This window comes from Hypanus sabinus, chromosome 20 (genome assembly GCF_030144855.1).
Source record: "Hypanus sabinus isolate sHypSab1 chromosome 20, sHypSab1.hap1, whole genome shotgun sequence".
Taxonomy (NCBI): Eukaryota; Metazoa; Chordata; class Chondrichthyes; order Myliobatiformes; family Dasyatidae; genus Hypanus; species Hypanus sabinus.
In genome coordinates this window covers 37,149,704-37,163,943 of record NC_082725.1, presented here as the reverse complement: position 1 = coordinate 37,163,943, position 14,240 = coordinate 37,149,704, and the positions used below count along the sequence as shown (strand labels likewise).

The following is a 14,240-nucleotide window of genomic DNA, read 5'->3' as shown; positions in this document are numbered from 1 at the left end:
GGCTACCCAGCAATAGCTTCCTTCACACAAGGAACGGAGGGGCAAGCGGGGAAGCAGAGACCTCCAACCCGAGACACTCACACAAAATAATCACCCAATAAAAAAATATGTAAAGTGAGTATATGGATCTTTGCAGATGTGTACTCCATGACATTAGGTTGTGTGTGAGCCTTCCATGGCCTGGCAAACTTTACTGCCCGCCTTTGCCCCAAGGTGTCCAAAATACCATAGTTAAAGAAAACCTGCAGAGTCTGGAACAGGTTTCTCATCACACACCCCCCACCCCACCCCAGTACGGTAGGACTTGAACACACGCCAAATCTGGCTTCGCTCTGGTCAGAGTATTCTGTTTGTTCTATCTATCCCTTCCCAGTCTCCTCTGCAACTTGAAACTAATTTACTTTCTTCCTTCCTCACTTTCCTCATTCTACGTAGGGTTAGTGTTCTGAAATGTTAACTCTGTGTCTTCCTCCACAGCTGCTACTGGACCTGCTCAGCATTTTCAACATTTTCTGCTTTTACCGTATGTTATAGAGGAAGGGTGAAAATTGTGGCTTTACATAACACCTTTCAGGACCTTGAGAGATACCAGCTTTAATGTCAGTGATGTAATGTTTAGTGTAGCTACAATTCTAAAAGCATTATCCTTGGTAACTTCTGCTATCTCCAAAGGGGTCTTCCCACTAAACATATGTTTACCTCCCCTCCCTCTCTGCTTTCCTCAGTGATTGCTGTCCTGCCACAATTCCCTTGTCCATTCATGCTCCCTGCCACTTACCCCTGCAAGTGGGCTAAATGCTACACCTGCCCATGCACCTCCTCCCTCACCTCCATTCAGAGCCCCAGGCGTTCCTTCCAGACGAGGCGACACTTCAGCTGCGTATCTCGTGGGGTTGTCCTGATGCGCTGTCCTCTACATGGGTGAGGCCCGTCATAAACTGAGGGACCACTTCGTCGAGCGCCTCCGCTACGTCCGCCACAAACAGGGCTTCCTGGTGGCCAGGTATTTTAATTCCCATTCCCATTCTGACATGTTGGTCCATGGCTGCCTCTCGTGCCAAGATGACACCACCCTCAGGGTGGAGGAGCAACACCTCATGTTCTGTCTGGGTAGTCACCAACCTGATGGCATGAAAATATGAATATTGATTTCTTCCGGTAAACAAATTCCCTCTCCACGCACCCCCCCCCCCCCCCCGTTTTCTCCATTTCCCACTCTGACTTTTTTAACCTCTTCTCACCTGCCTATATTTTCACCCTGTTCCCTCCTCCTTCCTTTTCTCATACAGTCCACTTTCCTCTCCTACCAGATTCCTTTGCCTATTCCTTCGCATATTGCCTTCCAGCCTGCCTTCTTCCCCTCCTCCCCCCACCTTTTTTATTCCGGCATTTTCCCCCTTCTAAGTCCTGAAGAACGGTGTTGGCTCAAAATGTCAACTGTGTATTAATTTCCATAGATGCTGTCTAACCTGCAGAGTTCCTCCAGCATCTTGAGTGTGTTAGTTACCAGGTTGTCATTCTCAACAAAGCAGACTTCTCTCAGTTGCAAACTTGAACTAGGCTTAGTCTGCCTTCTCAGCTGGGATCAAAGGTCAATCTGAAATTCCAGCACGTCAAGCTGTTGATGTTTCAGATACCTTTCTTCCACTCCCTGGTTACCATGAAGTGCCTGCAAAGTGCAGCCCTCCTATCCAGGGCAGTGATCGTCTGCTCTGAAACTAGTGATCTTGCCTCGGCCAGATGATTGTCACTGGATCTTTGATCCCAGCTGGGAGAGCAGACCGAAATATAGTAGTACATCCAGGGGTACAATATTGCTGTGCACTTTCTGCCATGATCATGTGGTCAGATCTCTGTAATTTACTAGCAGTCTTGGTTGACATTAAATTTGATTTTTTCCATTTGTAAAGGGATTGGGCACTGTAAGAGGAAAAGCTGCAATGATAATTGTAATAATTTTGTGAAAGTACTTTGCACTTAATTCGATTTCATTGCCCTTTTCTCAAATGTTAGGAGGTTTTAAGACTATTGTAAAATCGTTTTGAATATTTGGTCTTCCGCTGGTTGTAGTCAAAGTGTGCTGTTTTATTTCCGAGGATAGGAGCTAAACTAAGATTGTTTACCTCACTTTGTATCACCAGGAGGATATGACTGTTTTGTAACAATGCGGTACACATTCTGTCCTGGAAGGTAAAGTCACATGAACTTTGGCAAGTATCTTTGATGCAAGGGGTTTTCAGCAAAAGTCATTCTTGTAGTTGGGAATGTTTATATTTTGCTGATATTTTGCCTTTTATTTTCCCCCTGGGCAGGCGGATGACAAGATGGCATTTATTGTCCATAATTCACAGCATTAGGAGTCAAGTAGATGTTTGGCTGACTCTGTTAGGACCGTATTGCTCACTAGAATGATTGCACACTCATTACTTGTAGCCTTTATAGACTTGTATATTATAATCCAGGCTCCCGCTCCAGTATAGTGTGAAGGCACATTGTCTGAGGTGCTTTTTTTTAGATGTGATTTTGAATTGAGTCTACCTTGGCTTTCTTTCACAGTAGTGGAGAAAGAAATGTTAAATGATACTTTTTGAAGAGGGGCAGGGAAGTTATCTCAAATATATTTTCAATATTTATTCATTAACTAACATCACCAAATTAACAGGCCATATTTACATTGCTGTTTCTGGGAGCTTGCCATGCTTGGCCTGAATGTAGAGAAGACAAAGCAAATCATTGTGGACTTCAAGAAGGTGCAGACAAACCCTACCCTCTCGTGTATTCTATGAATCCATGGTTCCTCCGTAAAGAGAGTTAAGTGCACCAAGTTCCTAGGAGTTCACATCATGGATTACCTCACCTGGTCCCTTAATATCACCTCCACGAACAAGAAAGCACAGCAGTACCTCCACTTCCTAAGAAGATTGGGGCAAGCAAGGGTCTCACAAACCACCCCCCACCCACCACCATCTTAACTGCATTTGACAGAAGCACCATTGACAGCATTCTGACTAGTTGCATCTCCATCTGGTGTGGGAGCAGCCAAGCATTGGACCAGAGGACTCTACAAAGGACCATGAGAACTGCAAAGAGTGATCCCACCCATCCATCCAGCATCCTCTTTGACTTTCTGCCATCAGGCAGGAGACTACAATGCATTAAAAAATGGTCAGAATGAGAAACGGTTGCCCAATGGATGGTAGTAACCACATTTTAATTTGAGTGTACTCACTGTCTTGGAAATACTGTGTGTCTGTACTTAGTGTATTTTTGTGCTGTAAATAAATTTTTATAGTTTTGTTTAAAAAAAGTCAGTTTCTTCCCCCAGGGCATTAGACTTCTGAACTGCTGCATTGTTATCGAAGTGTCACTGGTTAATCTATTTCATACCTTACAATATCTAATATTAAAACACTTTGTTATCTTTGTGTGATTCATCTGTAGATTTTATCCTTTCCTTCAAAAGTTATCGTGTGTTAAGTGTACTACTGTGCTTTACACCCTGGTTCAAAGAAACGTTCAATATACATTATATGGTTACATGTGCTATATACATATATCCAGTTAAATGACAATAGACTTCTGCATCAGCTGCTTTGCAGCTGTGATTCTATAGTACCATAGAGCATTTTATGGTGACCCAAAGTCAAGAAACTTGTCTTACTTGTTAAGATATACTACAAACTACAAATACTTTATTGTCACCAAACAATTGATACTAAAGCGTACAATCATCACAGTGATATTTGTTTCTGCGCTTATATTAGTTCTAACAGATGTGTTGTCAACACCATTGTCTCAGTTAACTCTTTCTTGGAAATGTTATCTGCAGGCCCACAGTGTTTAAGCTGAGCCTGATTGGCTTTGGTCTCTCATTCTGTCACCTGTGATTTAGTCCTTGAACTGTGCAGGAAGCTCTGGAATTACAGAAGCCCTTCTTCCTCAATCTGGACACCTGGAAGCTATATGCCTCCAGAGTGGGATGTAATATGCTGACCTCAATGCTCTTTTCAGGAGTGTTTGGAGGAGTTTAACCACATCTTGTGCAAGCCTGGGTGATTGTATTCCATAATCAATCAGCGGTAAATTTGGCCAGTCTGTGAAAAATTACATGCTGTCCTTATACAAAGGACGTGTATAGTCATCAAGTTGTCTCCAGGTACGTATCTCTGCATGATTTTGAATTAAGGGGTTCTTTAAGCAAATAGATGTGTGTTGCTAAAGGCTGTTTGCTTTCCTCTGAAGCAGATTAATATTTTTGTTCCATTTAAAAGAGTGCAAGACTAAATTCACTTTTTGATTGCAGTCCTGAAGCTGAATTTTATCTCTGCTATTTTGTTTAGGGAGTTTTACGATGAAGCACATTATTAAAATAGTTTTGAAACACCTAAGTAATTGCGACAAACATCACATTCTGAGCATTGAATGGCACAGGATTACTTTACAGTTGGGTATTGTTGGGAAGAAATTACAGAAGGGCTATGCACAGTAATTAGCCAGTTGATATGTCTGAAATTAAAACTGTCCTAGTTTCGGTTGGTTGAGCAGAGCCTTGCCTACATGAATGAAACTCCTGTTTCAACCAATGCTTGGTCAACACCATTAAGCCTTATCATAAACCTGTGTTAGACAATCTTTAAGACATTTGTGCATCCGCCTTGACTTAGATCAAGTGGTTAAAGAAACAGTAGTGCTTTATTTGCTTACAGTTTAATATTGGAGCAGAAACCATCTTTGTTTATTGTCTAGCAATGATTTTACTAATGCTCTAAGAATGATTCCAATGTATTAAATATAGTTGGGAATTCTGCAAAACTGTGGAGAGTTATGCCTTTAGCCAGAACACACTATGTTACGATGCTTGTAATCAGACACAAATGTACCATGTTTTGTAGAAATGATGTAGCCTTGATCCATTAGAAACTGAAATATTTTGTTGATGTCAGCTAATCCTTAATAACCCTGAAACAGGTTTAATTTTTAAACATATCATCGAGGACTTGTTTTGTGATTTTTCTCTGAATGTATCTATCATTAATGTTTGCATTTGATATACTGAATGACCTTTGTTTTGGAGGAATGCTTTTTCAACCAGTTCATGAGGGTAGTGACTATTATGGTGTTGTTGATGTTTGCTCTGTGACTCAGTGCCTCTCAGTTGTCTCAAGCTGTGGGCCTAAGAGTGCCAAAACCAAATGTGAGCCAACAAGCCCACTCTAGTCCAGGAAATGACATTGTGAGCTTGCTATCCTGATATAAAATGAAAATAAACCAAGGATTCATTATCTAACATCAACAGTATAACTAATCTGAGCCCTAAGAAATCAACTATTTGTAAATTGGAATAAATTCCAAGGAAATTTCCATTACCAAGACAGTTGATTTTAGCCTTCAAAGCATTGACTGTCCCTGTCCGACGTGATCAGCTGCAACCCTCATCCATGTTTTTATATCGCTAGACTGATCCACTGTTATTTATTTCTACTGTTCTTAGTAATCTTAAAATTGATCCATCCCTAACCCATATCCTAACTGCCACCAAATCCAGTAGTCCATTTCCTCTTTGCTTGCTATCTATATGAGATTCTGGTTGAGTAAGTACTTGAGTTTAAAAAAGTCTAATTATCATTTTGTACCCTTCACTCACCTCACCACTTTTAAACTTCTTCCAGACTGCCATCCACTTAAGATGTTGGCTTCTGGCATTTTGCCCATCCCTAATGTTAATCACAGAGCACAGAACAAGATAGTACAGGAACAAGCCGTTCAGCTCAGGATGGCTGTGCCAAACATGGAATCAGATTAAACTAAACCTACTAACCCGTTTGTGATCAATATTCCTCTATTCGCTGCATATCGATACACAGCAGCCTCTCCACACTCTGGATTGGGGATTACCAAACGTTATGTGGTTTTTCTTTTGTGGTCTGTTTTGTGCTTTTTCGTGATATCATTCCGGAGAATGTTGTCTCATTTTTTAACTGCATTGTATTTGTGGTTTATAAATGACAATAAACTGAATCTGAATCTGAATCTGAATGTTCAGGACCCTGTCTCAATACACCGTGATTGTGTTTCCACCACCATCCCTGGGAGCACATTCCGTGCATTGCCACTCTGTGTCTTTTTAAAAAAAGACTCACCCACACATCTCCTTTAAACTTCTCCCATCTCACCTCGTACTCAACGTCCAATAAAGGTAAACATGCCAGATGTCTTCTCTACCACCCTATCCCCTTCTGTTGCTATGTTGTCTGTCATTTGCAAAGTTGATTTCTTGTCCTGTGTTTTTAGTTCATTTTTAGTTCAGGAACTTCCTGCTTAAACTTTCCTTTCACTCTGCATTCTCCCTTCTTAAAAATAATCAATCTAAAAAACTTTTTGGTTTTCACTGCTGATGCTTCCTGATGTGGCTTTCTGTCAAAGTTAGGTGCTGAATAAATCAAATTTTTTCTTTTACCAAAACATTTGTTACCCAGGCTGCATTTAAAGTTTCCAGTACCGCGCACAAAATGCTGGCGGAACTCAGCAGGTCAGTCAGTGTCAATGGGAAGAAATAAAGAGTCAAAAGCTTTGCACTGAGACCCTCATCATATGATTGATCCAGAGTCTCAGTCCAAATCGTTGACTTTTATTCCATTCCATAGATGCTGCCAACCTTCTGGGTTCCTCCAGCATTTTGTGCATGTCACCTGGGATCTCCAGCATCTGCAGAATCTCTTGTGTTTAAAGTTTGCAGTTTACTTTTACTTAAATTCCAAAAAAGCAATTGCTTTTTCAAAATTATGATCCTTAGGATTATTATGACTTGGAATTGATTGGGAGAGAATGGAAGTGCAGGTTACCCAGATTTATCTGTGAACCGGAGAACAAATGGGAAACGTATGATGGATCGTTTGGTTCCCTTTGAAATGCTGTTACTTTTGAAGCTCCACTCTTTGATTTTTGCAGCCAGTCAGTCACTCAAAGCAGCCAACTCCACTCTGGCAGTTACATCTGGATTTAGGAACGGCAGTTGTTATGGCTGGCAAATTAGAGGATCTATGTAGATAGAAACCAGGTGGCAACTGTAGCTGCCAGCTCCTGTCCGAACAAGTGTGAATACAGACAGGAATCCATGCAGGCACTCAGCAGCAGGCAGGGTGGAGTGGTGGTGAGGGGAATCGTTAACTCCTCAGTCAATCTGAAATGGGAGTGAGCCATTCCTGCAGAACGTCAGCAATATTTTGGCTGGGTTTGAAAGTGAAGCTGATGGAGGCAGTTGATCAGCCTTGCTATCTTTAGTTTCAATAGCTTGGATCTGTCAGAGTTCCCCATCTGTTCTGCACCTTTCAGGTGCATGATGAGCTGGCGCATCAGTAAGGTCTGAAGGTAATCTTTTGATGCGTGCCATCTCCCTGTAAGTGATTCCCTGCTTCTTTGATCTTGTTGCTGCCTTGGGAGTCTTGTGTTAGAGCATTACATGACTCTTGATGTGGGACTGAGGGGTTGGGTTTTTTGAATAGCAAATATCATAGGCAGGTGGCACTTCCTTGGCGTGGATCTCTCGTCCTGGTCAGCATCTCTGCTCACAGGATTCCTTCCTTCCCCCTTGCAATCCACTGGGGAGGTCATAGCTCGAGCCTGTATCTGCTGAAGCAGGAGCTGGAGGGCCGTCCTGGGGTTAACGGCCTGTGTATGTACGTGGGTGGGATGGAGGTATGGGGCAAACACGAGGAAATCTGCAGATGCTGGAAATTCAAGCAACACACACAAAATGCTGGTGAAATGCAGCAGGCCAGGCAGCATCTATAGGGAGAAGCACTGTCGACATTTCGAGCCGAGACCCTTTGTCAGGACTAACTGAAAGGAGAAATAGTAAGAGATTTGAAAGTAGGAGGGGAGGGGGAAATGCAAAATGATAGGAGAAGACCGGAGGGGGAGGGGTAAAGCTGAGAGCCGGAAAGGTGATTGGCAAAAGGGATACAGAGCTAGAGAAGGGGAAGGATCATGGGATGGGAGGCCTAGGGAGAAAGAAAGGTGGGGGGAGCACCAGAGGGAGATGGAGAACAGGCAGAGTGATGGGCAGAGAGAGAGAAAAAAAAGAAGAGGGGGGGAAAAGGCTAAATATATCAGGGATGGGGTAAGAAGGGGAGGAGGGGCATTAACGGAAGTTAGAGAAGTAAATGTTCATGCCATCAGGTTGGAGGCTACTCAGCCGGTATATAAGGTGTTGTTCCTCCAACCTGAGTGTGGCTTCATCTTGACAGTAGAGGAGGCCATGGATAGACATATCAGAATGGGAATGGGACGTGGAATTAAAATGTGTGGCCACTGGGAGATCCTGCTTTTTCTGGTGGACCGAGCGTAGGTGTTCATCGAAACGGTCTCCCAGTCTGTGTCGGGTCTCACCAATATATAAAAGGCCACACCAGGAGCACCGGACGCAGTATACTACACCAGCCAACTCACAGGTGAAGTGTCGCCTCACCTGGAAGGACTGTCTGGGGCCCTGAATGGTGGTGAGGGAGGAAGTGTAAGGGCAGGTGTAGCACTTGTTCCGTTTACAAGGATAAGTGCCAGGAGGGAGATTGATGGGAAGGGATGGGGGGGGGGGGGGAAACGAATGGACAAGGGAGTCGTGTAGGGAGCGATCCCTGTGGAAAGCAGAAAGGGGGGAGAGGGACAGATGGAGGCATGGGGCTTGTTTCTCGCTGTTGTATGTTCCTTGTTGTGTTTCGTGGTGTTCTGAGCGTTCTGGGCTTGCTGTATTGGTGCCAGAATGAGTGGCGGCAATTGCGCACTGCCCCATCACACAGGTGTTTTAGTTGTTAATGCAAACAACACATTTCACTCTATACTTCAATGTACAAGTGACAAATAAACTTGAATCTTGTTGCTTTGCTGCAGGGATCTCAGGTCACTCAGAGGTTGTATGTACTAATGTGCTTGTAGGAATTATGCTTTTGTACATGGAGCAGTACAGCAAAGAAACAGACCCTTGAGCCCACCTAGTCCATGCCTAGAGCTAAAGAGGGCTGCTAATAAAGTTACTAAGAAGATGAGAACTTTTGTAGAGTTATGCATGTTGGATAATCTCTTGATTTATTAGTTCTTTGTGAGGTCTTGATGTGCGTCTGGTTAATTGGAATGGTATTGTATGATCCTTCATTCCCCGTTTCTTCTTTGTTTTATATCCACACACTTTCATGTCCACTAATTACTTCTCTGCCCCTGCTATATTCCCATTCCCACTACTTCCTTCCCTCATTTCTGCTTCCTTCCATGGTCCCTATTTACACTCTTGCCTCCCACTTATTCTGCTCACTCCCAACTTCCTCTCCTCTCTCGTCACTTTCCAGCCATCACTTTTATCCAATGCTTCTGCTTCCTCATTTCTTGCATGTTCTTCCAAGCTCCCAGCTTCCTCCTCTGCCCCTGATTGCTCTGCTTAATCCAATGGTATGCATTGGTAGTTCAGAAAATGGCAAAATGGAATCCGGAAATAAACTGGCATCAGTGGAAGTGTCAATGAAGCTGTCACATTGTAACAAACATCTAGTTACTTCTCTTGTGTGCTTTGGAGAAGGACATCTCCTGTCTTTATTTGGTTGGATTCATGTGTGGTTTCAGTCTTACACAAATACACATAACTTTTAATTTCCCTCTGCGGTTGCTGCTCATCTCTAAGACACCTCAGTATGGGTTCCGCACTTCAAACAGTAAGTCCTTGCATCTGGGAGCCTTTCCAGTGCACCGGACCTGACTTTCATTGGGCCAGGGAATGCAGGCTCTAACTGGCACCTCTAATCCCTCTAATATACAGTACTGGCCTGGAACTCTGATGTAAGTATGCCTCTGTCATATCCTCATCACTGTCCACAATATGCCTCAACTCTGAGGTGCCGGAATGCCAGTGTTATTCCTTCCTTCCCTACCTCCTCGTGCGAAGCTCTCCTGACATTTGCTGGGACTTACTCCATGACTGCGAATCTTGGAGCTTAATTGTGTGGAGAATAGAATTTACCATTTGCTCTTTGCTCGTTTGGTTGAATCCATTTTATCCTTTTGTACTTCAAACAGCCTCATTTCATAACTGATACTGATATTGATCCGAAGCACGTTTTCATCAAAATACTGCAAGTCGATCCCATCTTCACTTACTCAGATCCCTGACATTTCTCATGACCTACAGTTTCCACTTTCATCCCTGATTGATTTCAATTATAGCATTAAACACATCTAAGATAAAAAAAATATGTTTCCCTGCTCCAGGTTTATGTAAGTGGATGTGTTTCACATTTATTGCCAACTATATGATTCTAAATATGTGCTAAAATAGGACATTACTTTAAAAGGTGGATGGTAGGAAATATTTGATATCTTTTATACCTGTTTCCCCCACCTCACCGATAAACCCTGTATCCACCTCAAGAGCATAGCTCATGTGTGAGATTAGACTCTAGGGCATCTCAGTCAGTCGTGAACTTGTCTCGAGCCATCATTCATTCCTACAACATCCACAAATGCTGGCGGAACTCAACAGGCTTGGCAGCATCTATGGAAAAGAGCACAGGTAGTCAGTTGATGTTTTGTGCTCATGCCCTTGCTCAGGACTGGAAAGTCAGATTAAGAAGCTGAAGAGGGGAAGAAGTATAACATGGCAGGTGATAGGCGAAATTGAGAGAGGGGAAGGGGGTGAAGTAAAGAGCTGGGAAGTTAAATGGTGAAAGAAATAAAAGGCTGGATGGGGGGAATCTAATAAGAAAAGACAGAAGAACATGGAAGAAAGGGAAGGGGGAGGAGCACCAGAGGGAGGTGATGGGCAGGCACGGAGATAAGGGAAAAGAGGGAAATGGGAAAGGGGAATGGTGAAGGAGGGGAAAAAGGTGTCAATTACTGGAAATTCGAGAAATTGTTCATGCAATTAGATTGGAGTCTACCCAGAGGGAATATAAGATGTTGCTCCTCAAACTTGAGTGTGGCCTCATTGTGGCAGTCGAGGAGGCCGTGGACTGACACATGGGAATAGAAGATGGCCACCCTTGTAGTCACCCACTTCAATTCCTCTTCCCATGATCTTCCCAACTCTTTACTTCACACCCTCCTACTCTCCCAGTTTCACCTATCACTCTGACTTATCCCCTTCCTATCCAGTCCTGAGGAAGGGTCTCAGCCCAAAACATTAACTGCTTACTCTTTTCCGTAGATGCTGCCCGACCTGCTGAGTTCCGCCAGCATTTTGTGTGTGTTCCTTTGGATCTCCAGCATCTGCAGATTTTCTCACGTTTGCGATGCATTCCTATCGTCATTTTAATAGGAGCACCAACACTTTAGTGGGGATAGTGTCAGGGAATAAAATACTTGCACTTCTGAAGTACATTTTACATTTTCAGCACATCCACCTGAGTATCATTTGAAATCAGTATTGTAAAGTTGGGAAAAAGTAGCAGCATTCAATTTGGGACCAGCAAGAACAATGATGTAGTAAGTGAGCCATTCATCAGTTTTCTCGATGTTAGCTGAGGAATTGTTATTGACTGGGTTGTCAGGAGAATCTTGTGCAATCTTTAAATGGTGTTCTTCACCTAGAGTCTTTCATTTCGTAAATACAGACTACTTCCTTTTAGTTCTCCCTCACAGGATTTATTGAAAGGTCCATTAGTCGGTGAGTATGAAAGCATTGTCTAATGCTTTATCATCTGTCTTGCAGTTATTTTTCCATTTTGTCTGTTGCCAGAGTGAAATGCCCAGGCTGCAGTTGAGGAGCTACCTACAGACTACCACCCTGATAATTTAATAGTAGTGATCATGATTGAAGGACTTCATTAATGTTCTGGAATCTTTTGCCCATCATTAATCATTGAAGCTTTTTTATTTACTTCAACATATTCTTTCAAGAGAGGTGGTTAGAAGGGATGCTGTTTCAGGATCAAACTTGGGTGGCCACTTGGAGATGCAAGAGATTTCAGAATCTGGACCAACACACAAGAACAGGAGGAACTCAACAAGTTAGGCAGCATCTGCGGAGGAAATGGATAGTCAAAGCTTCGAGTCGAGACTCTACATCTGGAATAATGATCTTTATCTGGACTAATGAAGTTCAGGTTTATTGTCATTCAACCGTTCATGTGCATACAGCTAAAGGAAATAACATACCTTGGGGACCAAGGTGCAAAACACATTACATATATCACATACAGCACACACAATGATATTAACAGATTAAAAAGTATTCTGTAAGTGTACAAGATGTACATCTGCACCCTGATGCTACATGATCCATCGAGTTCCTTCAGTGTTTTATGTGTGACCATGGGTGGTCATTTTGACTGGTTTCTCTTTGAATCCAAAACTTCACATTTCTCTGATTGTTCTATCCCAATAAAACCCAAAGTTAGAATGTTGGTTTATGAATTATTCTTCAGGGGAATATGCCTGATGCTTGCATGTTGCCAAAATTCAAACTCTAACACAAAATGCTGGAGGAACTCAGCAGGCCAGGCAGCATCTTTGGAAAATAAAATACAGTTGATGCTTCGGGCCGAGACCCTTCCGCAGGACTGGAGAAAACAAAGCTGAGGAGTAGATTTAAAAGTTGGGGGGAGGGGAGAGAGAAACACAAGGTGATAGGTGAAACATGAGGTGGGGAGGATGAAGTAAAGCGCAGGGAAGCTGTTTGGTGAAAGAGATGCATGGAGAAGGGGGAGCCTGATAGAATAGGACAGAAGTCCATGGAAGAAATAAAAGATGTGAGGAGCACCAGAGAGAGGTGATGGGTGAGCAAGGAGTTAAGATGAGAGATGGAAAAGGGGAACGGTGGGGGGAGAGGAGGTTGGGCATTACCGGAAGTTAGAGAAATCGATGTTCATGCCATCAGGTTGGAGGCTACCCAGATGGAATATAAGGTGTTGTTCCTCCATCCTAAGTGTGGCACTGAAAAATTTCAGAGTGGGATGGGAAGTGGAAATAAAATGGGTGGCCACTGGGAGATCCCGCTTTTTCTGGCGGACAGAGCGTAGGTGCTTGGCGAAGCAGTCTCCCTGATCTACTTTGGGTCTTACCGATATACAGGAGGCCACACCAGGATCACCAGCCACCGTAAATAACGCCAACAGACTCACAAGTGCAGTGTCGCATAAGTGTGTGTGTGTGTGTTGCTCGGATTTCCAGCATCTGCAGATTTTCTCTTGTTTTCATCTTTATTCCTCATGATGGTCCAAGTAATCCTTACCTGATTGCACCATAGGATCTTTATCTCTATACTAACAGTACAAGAACAGTACAAGAACAGCACACCAGCACCCCTTTACTGTGAGCCTTGTCTACTCTCTGAGAATGTCTAAAAGACTGACATTGTGGAATTGAGTTAGGGCCAACTGACCACAGCTTCCGGCTTTTTGCCATGCTAAATGTGAGGTTTCTGATCTCCATCCACAGTAGAAAGATGATTGCTTGTATTTATGTTTTGAAGTTACTAATAAAGAAGAGTAGAGCTTGTATTTAATAATAGAAACAGAGACTGTCGGAAACACCGCACAGGTTGGGCGGTAACTGTGTAAAGGGAATGGTCAATGTATCACGTCTGTAATCCTTCATTAATAGTGGAAAAGAAAGAAAACAAGATAGTTTTCATTAGCAGATAATTTGACCAAGCACACATCGAGTCTCCCACCAGGCTTTTGTTTATCTGAAGTGGTTCCACTTTTGCATCAATAATTCCTTTGTTTATTTTGCTGCTTCACTGTTTGTGATTCTGGACAAGAAAATCAGCTGCAGATTCTGCTTTTGTTCACAATCCAGTGATAAAGATTCAGTTAAGTGGTGGTGAATCAGCACGCAAACACTTGCTGCTTACCCTAACCCTTGAGACACTGGGCACTCAGCTGACATGAGCCTTACTCAACTGAAGATAAACCATGATTTCCATTAACACAGGATGGTTAACAGAATTAGGGCTTCAGAGTAACATGAGAAGGAGGTCATGTGGCTTCTTGAGCCTTCTCAATCAGAAGGACAGTCATAGCTGAACGTGCCTTATCTGCTTCATGAAAATCTGTCAATCTCAACCTTTAATATATTCAGTGAAATCAGCTGCCGTGGCTCTATGGGAAGCCAAATTTCAAAGATTTTCTATCTTCTAAAAGAACATCAGCCTCTCTTTCTCTACATTAAGTGGGTGAATGCTTGTTTTCAAAGTAAGCCCTAGAGTCTAATGTTATAATTATACTTTTAGATTATCGTATGTTGCAGTATAAAGCCAG

At 42.9% G+C, this 14,240-nt stretch overlaps 1 protein-coding gene across 2 annotated transcripts in view; it reads left to right on the top strand.

Moving 5' to 3' along the window:
* The window catches only part of zgc:158766 (uncharacterized protein LOC100009641 homolog), a 173,966-nt gene that overhangs the window by 30,231 nt on the left and 129,495 nt on the right, over window positions 1-14,240 (top strand). The gene's annotated exons all lie outside the window — the stretch shown is intronic.